At 43.3% G+C, this 14018-nt stretch overlaps 1 protein-coding gene across 1 annotated transcript in view; it reads left to right on the forward strand.

Moving 5' to 3' along the window:
* MAP1A (microtubule associated protein 1A) overlaps positions 1 to 14018 on the forward strand; it is a 65305-nt gene that overhangs the window by 15971 nt on the left and 35316 nt on the right. The gene's annotated exons all lie outside the window — the stretch shown is intronic.

Raw genomic sequence — 14018 nt, forward strand, 5'->3', positions numbered from 1 at the left:
GCCTTACTGCTTGATTTGGAAACTTTAGAGGATTGTGTGCAAAAGCAATCAGCTTTTCCTGATTTCTTGCTAGGGTGAATGTGCTACTGCAGAGGATTCACACCAGATCCCTATTCCATCTGTAATTTTTTTACTTTTTGCTTTATCCTACTGGTCTGGATGAGCAGTAACGGAACAAATGAGTCAATTCCAAAGTTTCAGCTTTGGAAAACTAAGAGCACCGCAAAGAAAATAAATTCACTGCCTGAACACATTTTCCTATTTTTATTTTAAACCAAGCAAATGTTTTAACTGTGGTTTGTGTTTGGTTTTTGGGGGGTATTTTGGTTTTTTGTGTTGTACAGACTTTTTAAGGTGAGGTGTTTTTTATTTGAATGCATCAGGTTGCAAGCAGTTTGCTATAAACCATGGGTAATTAGATTCAGTGGTTAATTACCTATGGTTAAAACTGTGCCTCACTTCTAGGATTAATTTGTTTGTGCTTTCCAGACACTATATTGCATTCTGCCTGTATCTACTAGGTCTGAGTTTTCTTCTAGAAGAAATCTTACTACCTGCAGCTGTCTTCTCACCTCATAATGCATTCTGTTGTATAAATCAGACTAATTTGGGGTGTTTCGACCTCAAACAATGCTTGTAACTGTGTTAGAATCTTTTCAGTTTTAGAATCTTAGAATCTGCCTTTCAAAAATTAAAACCCTAGACCAAAAGAGAAATCCAAAAATCTCTAGTAGTGTCTGTAATGACCACATTATTGATCACTCTATTACTCTAAATTAACAGCCTGCAACATCCACAGCTACCTCTCTAAGCTGAGTTGAGCTCATGTGCACTGTTCTCAGCTGTGAAGTTACTGGTTTCTAAAAAGTAACCAACATTGCACAAGTATGGTGTAAATTCCTTGCTCTGATCAATGATTTTGGTACCAATCATGAGTTTCAGTTAACAATTAGTGTATTTTCTTGCAGGTAATTGATTCCTTGAGAACAACAGTTATATGAGATTCCCCTAGAAATATCTTGAGCAAATATCTGCTCATCAGCTGTCCCTCATTTAAAACTGATTTTAACCTTCCCAATGTAAGCTAACATCCTTCTAGAATATGGAACTATTTTCCTTCTTTCTGCCTGACAATACAAATGCATCAGACCTGTCCTTGACTGCCTGAATAGGCTTCCCCACAGAGCCCTGAGTCATAGTCCAGATCTTGATTCTTGCTTCAGGATGGTCCATGGCTTGAGTTCAGGGATAGGATGGCTCCTAAAATTGCAGCATATAGGTTGTAATAAAAAACTTCCTAGGGAGCAGGAGGGTGCTGCATGCATGAAGATGACACATGCAGATGTGGTTTCTTGGAGGCTAAATTTGGTAATGTAAGAGTTCCTACAGAGTCCCGCAATCACCACACGCTCATTTTTTGTTTTGTATGTAAGCATGCTTCTCTGAGCTGCTGTCTCAGTGGAGTACTACAGGCATACGTGTTCATTAAAGGGAAGTGTTCAGCACAAGCAAAGATTCCTGCTGTCTTGGGGGGGAAATGGTAGAGGATGAGCCATCAGCCGTAGGTGTTATATGTGGGACTCATTTGCTGCAGAGAGGCTGTAGGATATCACTGCTGTGACAGCAGTGCCTACACAATACCAGTAACTGTTGTGCTCCACCCCTCTCCTTTCTTTGGGCATCACTTAGGACCGGTGTGCATGGGAAGCCTAGGAGCAAAACTGTCAGTACAATACTAGCGGTCGAATTCCTGATGCAGGCGTACTTACTTGAGAGTAAGTCTTCACAAACCAGATTGTCTCGATATAGTTATTTAACTAGAAGTAAACTGATACAGTTATCTTTTACTCAAAATTAGTTCTTATACAAATATTGCTGGGTGAGGTTTTTACTTTGTTTTCTGCGTTATATCTCCATAGATAACTAACTTTCCAATTTTGCGAGTTTCTCAGATCAAAGCTCCTGGAGTTGAAATCATGCAGTCGTGAATTCACTGGTAGATTTTCTAAAGTTAAAACTTGCCCTACTAAATTATTGCTCTTGCTTCTAAAACCAGACGTTGTGGTTAAATGTTGTTGACAGTTCATGGAATTTAAATTCTTGAAGTGTACAGGGAGGCAAAGAGGGAATTTGGGTTTGTAATTTTTGGAGTAACTGGGTTTGTCCTGGAACGGTCTTTTGAATCCTTCAAGGATAGTGGAGGTAGTGAGTGCATTGTGCTGAACCAGTTCTGCTGTACTATCTTTCATATATAAAGATTTGACATGTCAGGATCTGTTTGAATGGACCTTGAGAGAAGATTAACCCTTTAATTTGATAGAAAAGTATTGTGGTTTAAGCCCAGCCAGCAACTAAGCACAAAGTGGCTGCTTGCTCACTCCTCCTTCCCTGCCCTGGTGGGATGGGGAGAAGAATTAGGAAAAAAAAGGTAAAACCTTGTGGGTTGAGATAAGGACAGTTTAATAGGACAACACAAGGAGAGGAGAAGTAATAATACTACTAATAAAAGAATGTATAAAGCAAGTGATGCACGATGCAGTGCTCACCACCCGGAACCCGATGCTCAGCCTGTTCCAGAGCTGCAATCCCTCCTCCCCCCGGCCAGCTCCCCCAGTTATACTGGGCATGATGTCATATGGCATTGAATACCGTGTGGCTAGTTCGGGTTAGCTGTCCTGGCTGTCCCCCTCCCAGCTTCATCTGAAAATTAACTCTAGCTCTGCTGAACCCAGGACAAAAGGGAAAATAATCCTGTGATTGTTGGGGAAGGGTTCAACCTTTTTCAGGACAGAGCAGAAGAAGCATATTTTGTTGTTTTTTCTTTAGTACTTTGTGCCCTGGTAGATGTGGGTGTTTTCTTGTTTGTTTTCTTTTTAAAAGAAGTACTACTAAGTGTACACTGGCCTGTCCTTGAGGTAGTGAATAACTCAATGATCTTGATTTCTCAGTCCTTTGTTAAATGGATTTGGTGGAATGCATTTTGAATCCATTTAAAACAGTGGTTTTTTCCCCCAGTGATATTGGTCTTTATCTGTAGAACTTTCTAAGACAGACAAGCTGCATGAGACTTACATTTCTCATGGTTAAAAAAAAGATAGGAAAAAATCCCTAAACAACAGAATAGGACAAGGCCATATTTTTTTCAGATTACCTGTTCTCAGTAGTTTTACTCATATTTTTGTAAAATGAGGCCAGTTCTGGATTTTGTCTGCCTTCATTTTGGCAGTATCTATTCTGGAAACTGGTTATGGCTATTCACAATGTTACTTTGCTTTCAGGCAGGTGAATGGTCTGGCCATTAGGCGTGACCTAATCCTACCTCTTTGCCTCTCAAATTTTATTGAGTACTAATGATTCTGCAGGAGACAGTCTGACTCCTATAAAGAAAATTCTCCTGGGATTGCTGTTCTAAAGATGGAATTTGCTTGCATTTTTATTCCTATTTCATGAAGATGAATAATTCAAAGAGGTTATTGATTTTTTTTTTTTAAATTTTTTTCCTCCCCTCCATTTGTTTTTCATCTCTGGTTTCATCTGAGCTACATACTTGCAAGACAGCATGTGCTGCAGTGCTGATCTCATCCTACAGGAGGGCATAAACCCAGGAGGGAATAGTGCCTAAAATGGATGTCCTTTTCAATCGATGTCTAAAGAACATTTGCTTATTTTGCATCTTTTTTTCTGTTTCTTGACTAGTAGGTCTTATAAGCAGCAAATGGCTGGTAACTGTAATATCCTAAACATACACACAATTTACTAGCACTAGTTTGGAGGGACTAACATTTTATCTCTTTAAATTTAAAATATGCCTGGAAGAACAGTTCCTGTTCTGTAATCATAGCATATGGTTATTTCTTGTGGTATCATTGCATGTAGTAGCAACTAGATCCTATGGCTCTTAGTTTTTCTTCGAATTTTTTGCTTGTCTTCAGAATTAGATTCATTGTGAGAGGAGCCTCCATACAGTGCCAGTTAAATCTGTGTTAACCTGACAGGTTATGGGTTCTGCAGCTTCAAGGAACAGGGCAGAGCTGTTTTGCATTACTTACAGAAAAATGCCTGCATCTCAACATCTCGGTTTCCAATTCCAAATACCGTACTGAGGAGAAAAATGAGCAAGACCAGTATGGGTTAATAAAGACCATACCTTTTTTTTTTAAGCAAGTCATCTACAGTCTTTGACACGGTCACATGAACATGGCAGTACATTCAGAGTATTGTCAACTTTCTCTGAATGTATTTTGTCTTGGAAGTTTTACCTGTGCCACTGCCAATTCTAAATCCTACTCTACCCTCTCCCCAGCCTTCCTTCTGGTTTGTCTGCCAGGCTTAGCTCCCCGCCTTCCCTTTGCATCTCTTCACAGTTGCCACTGATGCTTGTTGCCTGTCTCCTGGGATCCTGCTGTGATTTGTCAGACTGTCCTACAGCTGTTCCCTCTAAAAGCAGCATGGCATCTGTTACCTGGATAATGAGCAGGGCAGCTGGTGAACTGGCGCCTCTGGACTGACACGCTCCTTCGAAAGGATGTTAGCAGCCTTCTTGCCTCTGTTCAGGCCTTGGAGACAGAGTTAAAACAGCAAGTTCCCAGGAATCTGACCCTTCTCAGGGCAGCTGGTGCCTTTTACAAGAGATTACTGGCCAGTTCAGAGGAAGAATGTGATCTGGGGCAGTTAAACATGTCTGGAAGAAAAAGAACCCTCTGCAGGAATCACAGAATTGTCTAGGTTGGAAAAGGCCTTGAAGATCATCCAGTCCAACCATCAACCCAACATTAACAGTTCCCAACTACACCAGATCCCTCAGCGCTAAGTCAACCCTACTCTTGAACACCTCCAGTGATGGGGACTCCACCACCTCCCTGGGCAGCCCATTCCAACGCTTAACAACCCGTTCTGTAAAGAAATGCTTCCTAATATCCAGTCTAAACCTTCCCTGGCACAACTTGAGGCCATTACCTCTTGTTCTGTCACTTATTACTTGGTTAAAGAGACTCATCCCCAGCTCTCTGCACCCTCCTTTCAGGGAGTTGTAGAGGGCGATGAGGTCTCCCCTCAGCCTCCTCTTCTTCGGACTAAACCCCCCCAGTTCCCTCAGCCGCTCCCCATCAGACCTGTGCTCCAGACCCTGCACCAGCTTCGTTGCCCCTCTTTGGACACGCTCGAGTAATTCAAAGTCCTTTTTGGAGTGAGGGGCCCAAAACTGAACCCAGTCATCAAGGTGCGGCCTCACCAGTGCTGAGTACAGGGGTAAGATCCCTTCCCTGTCCCTGCTGGCCAAGCTATTGCTGATGCAAGCCAGGGTGCCATTGGCCTTCTTGGCCACCTGGGCACACTGCTGGCTCATGTTCAGCCAGCTATCAGTCAACACCCCCAGGTCCCCCTCTGACTGGCAGCTCTCCAGCCACTCCTCCCCAAGCCTGTAGCGCTGCTGGGGGTTGTTGTGACCAAAGTGCAGCACCCGGCATTTGGCCTTATTGAAACTCCTACAGTTGGCCTTAGCCCATCGCTCCAGCCTGTCCACTGTCCAGATCCCTCTGCAGAGCCTCCCAACCCTCGAGCAGATCAACACTCCCACCCAACTTGATGTCATCTGCAAATTTACTGAGGGTGCACTCGATCCCCTCGTCTAGATCATCAATAAAGATGTTAAACAGGAGTGGCCCCAAAACCGAGCCCTGGGGGACACCACTCGTGACCGGCCGCCAACCGGATTTAACTCTGTTCACCACAAGAAGAGCAATCTTGCACCACGTTTGGCTCTTACAGCTTCTCTCACATTGTCTTGGTTGCATTTCTTTCTTACTTTCAGCACTAGACCTGGCTTGTACCTTCTCCTTCATTCTGTATTTCTGTTGGGACACATGGAAAGCTTTGCTGTGTCTCTGGCTGGAGCAGTCCTGTGGGTGCTAATCAGGCACTAATGCTGGCAAAGGCTGCTGAGAAGTAAAGCCAACCTGAACACCGTGTCGAAGGCATGGGTTTCTCTTCAGGTAGACATATGCTGCTTACTGGAAACACTTTAGAAGTCTTTCCTTGAACTCAGTGTTAGCGTTACTAGGAAGACATGAGGGTTTGATCCTGGTCCCTCCTTCCTGTCTGCTGCATTAAGCCACCCTTTTGGGTGCCAAGGAATCAGGCTGCACTCATGCAGGGGACACGCTGCTGTTCTTACCGTGCCCCAGTATTTGCCTCAATCCCTCTTTTCGTGTTTCTTCTGGTCTTTTAGTACTGCTCATGTTTGCTCCAGTTTCGCAGCCTTGATTTATAAACCTCTTTATCCTTTCCGCCGAGAGTTCTAGACAGGTCATCTTCTGTCATTTTCCCTAATGCGTTTGAGTTGCTGAGTTAAATTAGGATCACCATTTTTAAAACCTTATTTTCTGGGACAAGAGAGACCAGAGTGTTGCCACAGAAAACTCACAGGGTTCATGAATTTGTTTGAAGTAGGAACTGGAAAAGAGGCTGGTAACAGGTGCTTACAGTCTCTCTGAACCTGCATTAGGGATGCTATTAACACAAAAGTTAAATCTTAGTTGGTGAAGAAAATTATAAAGAACTAAATGGAATGGATGACTTGGGCTACCCACCTATAAACTTGTCAAATACCACAGCAAGTTTAGAGAAGCTAAATCTCAATAGCTTAGATAATCACTTCTTAGGCCCTGAAGTATCAGAAAGATGGAAAGATTATTCTCAAATTCAGGAAGAGAAGCCTAAATATGTAACTATATTGGACCTGCAAAGCAGCTGAAATAATAAAATACTTAAGGGATAAAGGTTACTTGAAATAGAAGTATACAAACAACTAACGAGGTGTCCCTTAATTTCAGAAATGGTTATTTAAAAATTAAGGAAACTTGACAAAAGCAGGAAACAAATCTTTAGTCAGAATTTAAGCAACCATACAGAATAAATGTCTGTAAATAAGGAAGGAGATAGGAAGTAGAGAAGACTCATTAAAGAGCTCCACAGAAAGATGCAGAAGTATTCAGCAAAAACAAGTATCCTTTAAAAACATCCTACTAAGGCCTGTAGAAGAGTAAAAATTGCTGTACCTAGACAGGTATGAGGATAGCCAGGAGGATTTTAGAAGTGATTTGCAAAGACTTGAAGAAGTAATTGGTTCTTTTGGTTTACTGAAAGCAGATAGCCTGTGAAAGTGAGTAACTGGATAGTCAAAGAAAAAAAAATCTTCCAAGAGGATGGATGCAAACAAATCCTTGTGCTTCTCTGCAGTCTTCTCTGTACAGCATGCTGTGGTGATAGCCTGCTACCTCTTCTCTTGTAATTACTTTGGCAGTCTTGTGTAATGAGATCCCACAAGCCTGGGATGCAGACTAACAGAGAAGTTAGTTCTGTGCATTGAGAACTGTATGCTTTTCGTGCAGAAGTGCAGAGAAATGAATACCTGTCCTTCCTAATAAAAGCATAGAACTCAATATCAGGGCTATGGCTGGGTCAGGCCATGGTTATTCTTTGTCCCAACACTCTTCAGAAGCGAGTATACTGTTCATTAGAATCTCCGTTCTCATTAAAGCCTTTGGCCTATAGTTGTGAAGAAAATCAAATGTATTTGAGCATAAGACAGTGGGCAGCGCAGAGCTCTTGTTCAGAGAAGCACGACCTCTTTAGACTCAACACACATGGTAAACTCTATTCGGTATTAAGCTTTATCTGTAGTTCTTGGAGGTCTCATATTTCATAAAGACACGCAGCCTTCACTTATATAAAAATGTTGTAAACATCATGGTAGAGAAAAGCATGGAGACATGACCCTGGCTGCACCCTAAAATTTGAAAATAACAGAAAAACATTTGAAGAAGTTGCTTCTGTTATGTGGGCCTGGGGCAATAGCCAGTCTGTGGCTTCTTAATGTTTATGATCCAGAACATTCCTGTCAGTATGATGTTCACTCAGGTGTGCAGTGATGAAATAAGTATTCGCATTGTTAACAGTTTAATTCCAGATTTAATTCCATATCCTAGTCAGAAGGGAACAACATCTAACATCCCAGGAAGCTCTGAGGCCTTTTCAAAGCGCCGTGGAGAGGGAACAGAATTCCTCAGCCAAAAGACAGGGTCTTTGTTTCAAACCATAGTGGTTCAGTGACTGTTGCCTGTTTGACCAATTGGAGAAGAATTTATTTTGTTAGCATAAGTGGGAAAACCTCCCTTGTCTCTTCTCTAATTCAGTGGTTGAAATAAATCTGTCCTTGCATCAGAGGATAATAGTGCCTTTAAATATCAATGTTTGAGTGGCCCTTGGAACTGAACATCAGTGAGCCTTACCTCAGTACTGGTAAGAGCACTGTTTTTCTTTTGGGTTTGTTGGTTTTGGTTTTGTTGTGGTGTGGGTTTTTTTGTTAGTTTGCAGATGGGTGTCGGGGGCTAGTTTGTTGTTGGTTTTGGTGTTTGTTTCTCTCTCTTTATTTTTGAATCCTAAGCCTCTGTTCTGTGGTCTTGGTGCCTGTTCTGTGATATGCCACAACTGTCAGGTGAATCTCCTGATTTCCTGGAGGACTGAAGAAACTGAAATGTTCTTGATCGTAGGTAGCTCTGTAGGTCTTCCTGGCTTTAGAATGTAGGAAGTGGAAGCTAGAAGCTCAGTGCCTGCTCTTTAGGAACTGGAAGAGACTTGAAGCTCAGTAAGTGCTTTCCTTATTGGTGCCCCCTTTCTTCTGCTTTTGACAGCTATTTTTAGGCTTTTTGCTAAATGGTCATTGGTTGTTTTCTTGAAAAGCTAAAAAGAGGTTATCTGCAACTGTTACCTGATTGCATGAAGGCCGGAGGGCTGCCTCAAAGAACTGCTGTGCAGGAGGCTTTTTAGGCCAGTTAAGTAACTAGTTTGTGGTAAAGGCAGCAGCTCTTTCAAGAACCTCCTCAGCTTTGAGTTAAGTGTCTTGCTGGTCAAGCAGTACATGTATGACAAAGAACTGTGCTTTGTGAAAACCACCATAGCTCATAAGTAATTTTTCTTTGTAAAAAACATTTGCAAACTACAAAAAAGATGCTGCTGGGGCCTGAACACATAACCAAGAATGGAAAGTGACAGGTAGAGACAGTAGATACATCAACCTTCAGTTATGAATTTCATAGAGATAACTATTTCTGATGTAAATTCTCAATAGCAATTGGAAGACACCAAATTTTTATGACACATACAGAGATTTTTGAGGCAAAAGAGAGATAAGAGCATGATATGATATTGTTGAAACTATATAGTGTCCTTATAAAACAAGATCATGGATGGAACATAGCAAATTGTCCTGTTTACTTTATATATTCAAAAGGTTTTAATACAGTTAAGGACATCAGACTAGTTCATTCTTAAAAGTGTACTTGCATGACTGTTAACAGGGAGGGATTTTGAAATTATTACTAGTATCAGTAAATGTCCTGTTTAGACAGTTATGTCAAATCTTATTTTGCTGCTTGAAATAAAATATGCTATGTCAATTTACAAAAATCAGTACAGAAGGAGATCTTGCTGTCCTAAGTATCCTGCTAGAGGCTGAATTCGGTCATCGCTGTAATGGGCATAGGAAAGGAAAAGGATGCGGAGTTGTGTGTTGCTGTATGAAGTGTCCCCGTGTGTCTGCCCTTCCCGCTTGTGGCAGCGGGGAGCTGTGATCCTGGAGTGCTCTGAAAAATCTACTAATGGCAATGCAATTTCCAACCTAGGCTGGTTCTAGACGAAGGTTATCCAACCTCCCCCCTCCCTTCCTGCACCAGTTGCAGTGCTCTCTGGGGTGTCATAGACATGTGTCTGTGTTGTAGGGTTATTAGGAAAGACCTGAAAAACTGTAGGCTGGATTAAATTATCCTGTAGGCCAGGTCCAGCCTGCAAGCTGCCACCTGGGCAGTTCTTACACTGAAGTGGGTGGTGTTAACTCAGCTACTAAGAAGCCTAGTTTATATGCAGCAGTAGTAGCAAATGCATCCTCTTGTTTTGTCCTCAGCACTGCTGCAAAGCAGCACCTTTCAGGTAATATCCTTTGCTCACCTTGTACATCCTTAAGCTGAAAAAGGGGACGGCATGTTTGTTTTGCAGTCATGCTGCATCCCTACACATTAACTTTGCTCTTTACTTCTGACTCCCTGTTTGCTTTGACTGTGCAGATCTCTCTGGCTTGTGTTATACTGGTTATAGTGGGATGACAAAGACAATAGGTGGTTATAATGGTCTCCTCTGTTTGTAAGAATGTCTGTTGTGGTGCACAGGGGATGAGCAAATGAGTCTGAAGTGATGATGAGCAGAGGAGGCTGGGAGCATAGACAACAAAGGTAATATATTCAAGTTTGGGGGATAGGAGGGTGCAAATATAGCCTGTGTTCATATGCAAAAAAAAAAAAAAAAAGCCTTGTGCAGGGGTGGTAGTGTACAGACAGTACACTACAATAGATTTCCTCTTCTGTGATTTCATGGAAATCGGTAAGCTTTTGCTAACTGGTGGCTAAAACGTTTTCTAAAGCTAGATTGAATATGCTGTTCCACAGTTATATTAAGGATCAACATAAATGTCTTCAGGATACCAAGGGAAAAAACCTGGAACATGAGACACTTTTAAAAAGGACTCAGAACGACCTGGGGACCGCTAAGATTAGTGTTATACTTGTGTTCTCAGTGAATAGATGGACCCTGGCAGATGTCACCCTGATGCTCTTCTTTATCATGGTGAGGGAGGTTCTTGTCAGCATCACTGTCATGAGCAACATGCCCTGGATCTGTGTGGGGCCTGTGCTGTTCGACGTGTTCGTGAATGATTCGTAGTGCCAGTGCTGAAATAACAGAGCTGGCTGCTGATTTGAAGTTATTGATGTTACTACATCAAGGGCTGGCTCTAAAGAGTAGCAGCAGTGCTTAGCTACAGTCAAAAAGCAAATCGAATATTAGGAATTAGAACAGTAGAAAACACTGTAGAAAACATCATTACGCCCTTATGTTGGTGTATAGTGCTCTGAATTCTTGAATGTGTTGTGCAGTTCTGGTCCCTCTCCCTCTTTCCCTGTCTCAGAAAGAATATTGTAACATCAGAAAAGTGATAGGGATGATCAAAAAGGTTTCACTACAAGAGGAGACTTAAAAAACAACCAACCAAATAAAAAAACCCAAACCTAGCAGTTCTCACCTTATAGAAAAGGCTGTGGAAGAGCAATGTGACAGATATGAGAATATAAATGCTCTAGTGAAGATTAATGTGAAATGATTTTTTTTCCTTCGTAACCTAAGAATTAGGGAATATCAAATAAAATCACTAAGCAGAAGTTACAAACCAAACATACAAGAGGAAGTAATCTTTACACTTGATGCATCACTAAACAATTGCCACAGTTCAAAAGCATACATAGCTTCAGAAGGCAGTAGAGAAGCTCATGAAATTTCTACATAAAGATGTGGAAACAACCTTTCTTGGTGAGTGAGGGCATCTGCCTGGAGCTGAGAGGTATGATTGGAGGTGTATCAGTCTGTCATGTATTTTATGCTCTTTCCCTAGCTGTCCGCTCGTGGCTGTGGGCTAGATAGGCTCGTGGCTTGATGCAGTGTTCCCATCCTAAAGTTCTTAAGGATTAAGGGTCATGAGAAGGCTTTTGAGGCCAAACTTGATCAGATGAGGGAGTAGAGATGCACAGGTATGCTATGGAATTGGCTTTTCTGCATCTTCTCCACTCTTTACAGGCAGGAATAAAGAATACAAGGAGGTGTGGTGGGCTGTATTCTGGCTGCTGTACCAACAGTTTTAATTAAAACTATCAAACCAAATTGACTGAAATGATTGATCATTACCTTACAACTAACAGAACTAGTTATAACAGCAGCGTGAAAGAGCCTGGGACCAGCAAGCCAGCTTGCTTCTGCTCTTTGAGGCAAACATGTCATAGAAGTGAAACTTGGAATTCTTCCGTCCCATGTGATTGACTGTGGGGAGCTGAGCCTTTCTGCAGCCAAAGGTGGGACACTCCCAGTCTGATCTATGCAGTGATTTACTTTTCCACATCTCTCTGACAGTTTGTTTCACAGTCCTGGCTACTGTCAGAATCAGTAAATTCCATGATGACAAGGCTTTGCTGAAGTTGCAGGCAGTGCTTGGTAGATCCTGAACTGAATGTTAAGATCCTCCTGTCAGTGGGTGGCTGTAGCTGTTCAACCGTGGCCACTTCTTCAGCATCTGTAGAACTGTTCTTTGCTGTAGTCCCAGCATGCACATAAATCCAGAGGAGCTTTTACCTTTAGGCAGTCTTTGTAGTTTCTAGTAGACTCAGTCCATTAGTTCCTGAATTAAACAAATGTAAACCCATAGATTCTCATTCCGTATTATGTAGTACACATTTCAAAGAAAAACTTCATTTTCCACCAAAACAGAAAAAGGGTCAGTCTTACTCAGTTAATATTGGCTCTCTGCTCTTTCAAACAAGACAGCAGGAATGTGTACTCCTTTTCAGAAAGGAACCAGGCTTTTTCATCCTAAAAAGCTGGCTTCAGACTGAACCCTCATTTTCTTTCCAAAGATTAAACCCTTTTAAGTATCCCCGCTGAGAATCGGACTGGCAAGTGCTGACTGTTACCTGTGTGTGTTTGTACTGGTGACCAGAACCGGCTGCCCCTCGGGGTCACTGGAAGGCCAGCATGCCTTGCTGCAGACCTTTCCGAGAACATTCCCACGCTTTGTCCCAGGATTTAACAATCCAAAAGCATCTATTAAAAAGAAGTGCTTGATCGCTTCCTGGCAGTTGCTGCTGTATTCCTGTGGCGGGGAGGTGATGCTGTGCTGATGATTCTGGTGCCTGGAAGAGATCGGTGTCCCTTACCACCTGCTAGTTGTCTGATTTGACTGTCAAGTGAGTGGTTGGGTGTGGTTCTGCAGAACTGCGCCCTGCAGAGAGTTTTGTGTTGGAGGTGAAAGCAGAATCCAGAAGGCTCTGTTCTCTCCCCTGCTCCCCATGGCGGCTCCAGCCCAGGGGAGTGGTTCCCAGCACCGCTCTAGACTAACAGGCATCATCGAGTCGCTGGTGTGACTGCCCGTGTTGGGCCTGTCGAGCAGAGGACTGGGATGTGACAGATGTAATGGAGCGGTTCAGCAGCTCCCATAGCATGGAACTATGTTTTTCAATAGTTAGTCACCTGAGAATTTTTTAACCTTTGGTCCTTTTAAATAGGGTGTTAAGATGAGGCTGTGGTGTTACCTGTTTGAAACATACAGAAATCTGATGTTTGATTCCACTGCATGTATTTTTCCTGATGTTCACAGAATTTGCCACTGATTGGCCTCATCTGAAAGCTACAGAAGAGAAGGTTCTAATTTTTTTTTAAACTAATCAAAATCCTGTCATCTTTTTATTCCTGGGCATTGCGTTGTCTCTGACAGCCCTTGGAAGATCACCGAGAGGGAGACTTGCTGTCGGGCAGGCAGGACATCTCCACCTTTCACAGTTAGTTCTGGAATCTAAAAGTAAGCCGGGATCTTGTGTAAGACAAGCAGGGCCCCGGCAGTGGTTTCAGTGCTTGCTGTGAAAAAATGTCACTGTTGGCAGCCAGGGGGTATCTGTGTATTCAACGTTGGGCTGAGGCCTCAGCCCAACAGAGCAGGAGCACGGCAGCTTCTCTATCGAGTGCTATGGGGGTCACTTGAGCCGGACACTGACACTGGTTGTGAAATGAGTTGCAAGGTTCTTAGAAAATGATTTAAACCTTTGTCTGGAGACAGTGCTGGAGAAGGGTCCCCGGGGGTCTGGCTGCCGCTGCTCCTGCCTCGCTCGCTCGGGTTCTGTTGCCTGTCGGGGGGATCCGAGCTGACCCCCGACACAGACACGGGGGACGTGGGCCCGGCCCCAGGCCCCCGCCGGGCTGCGGGCCCCGTGCCTGCTCTCCCCGGGGCTTGGCTTTACCCGCAGGACCTGCCCCGCCTTGCAGCCAGCCCCGAGGCTCCGGTCTGAGAGTCACCTCAACCGAAGCCCCCCGCAGGTGGACGGGTGAGGAGCAGCCTGGCTGGCGGGCGCGGGAGGATGTTCCGATCGCCGCGG

This window comes from Strix aluco, chromosome 12 (assembly GCF_031877795.1).
Source record: "Strix aluco isolate bStrAlu1 chromosome 12, bStrAlu1.hap1, whole genome shotgun sequence".
NCBI lineage: Eukaryota > Metazoa > Chordata > Aves > Strigiformes > Strigidae > Strix > Strix aluco.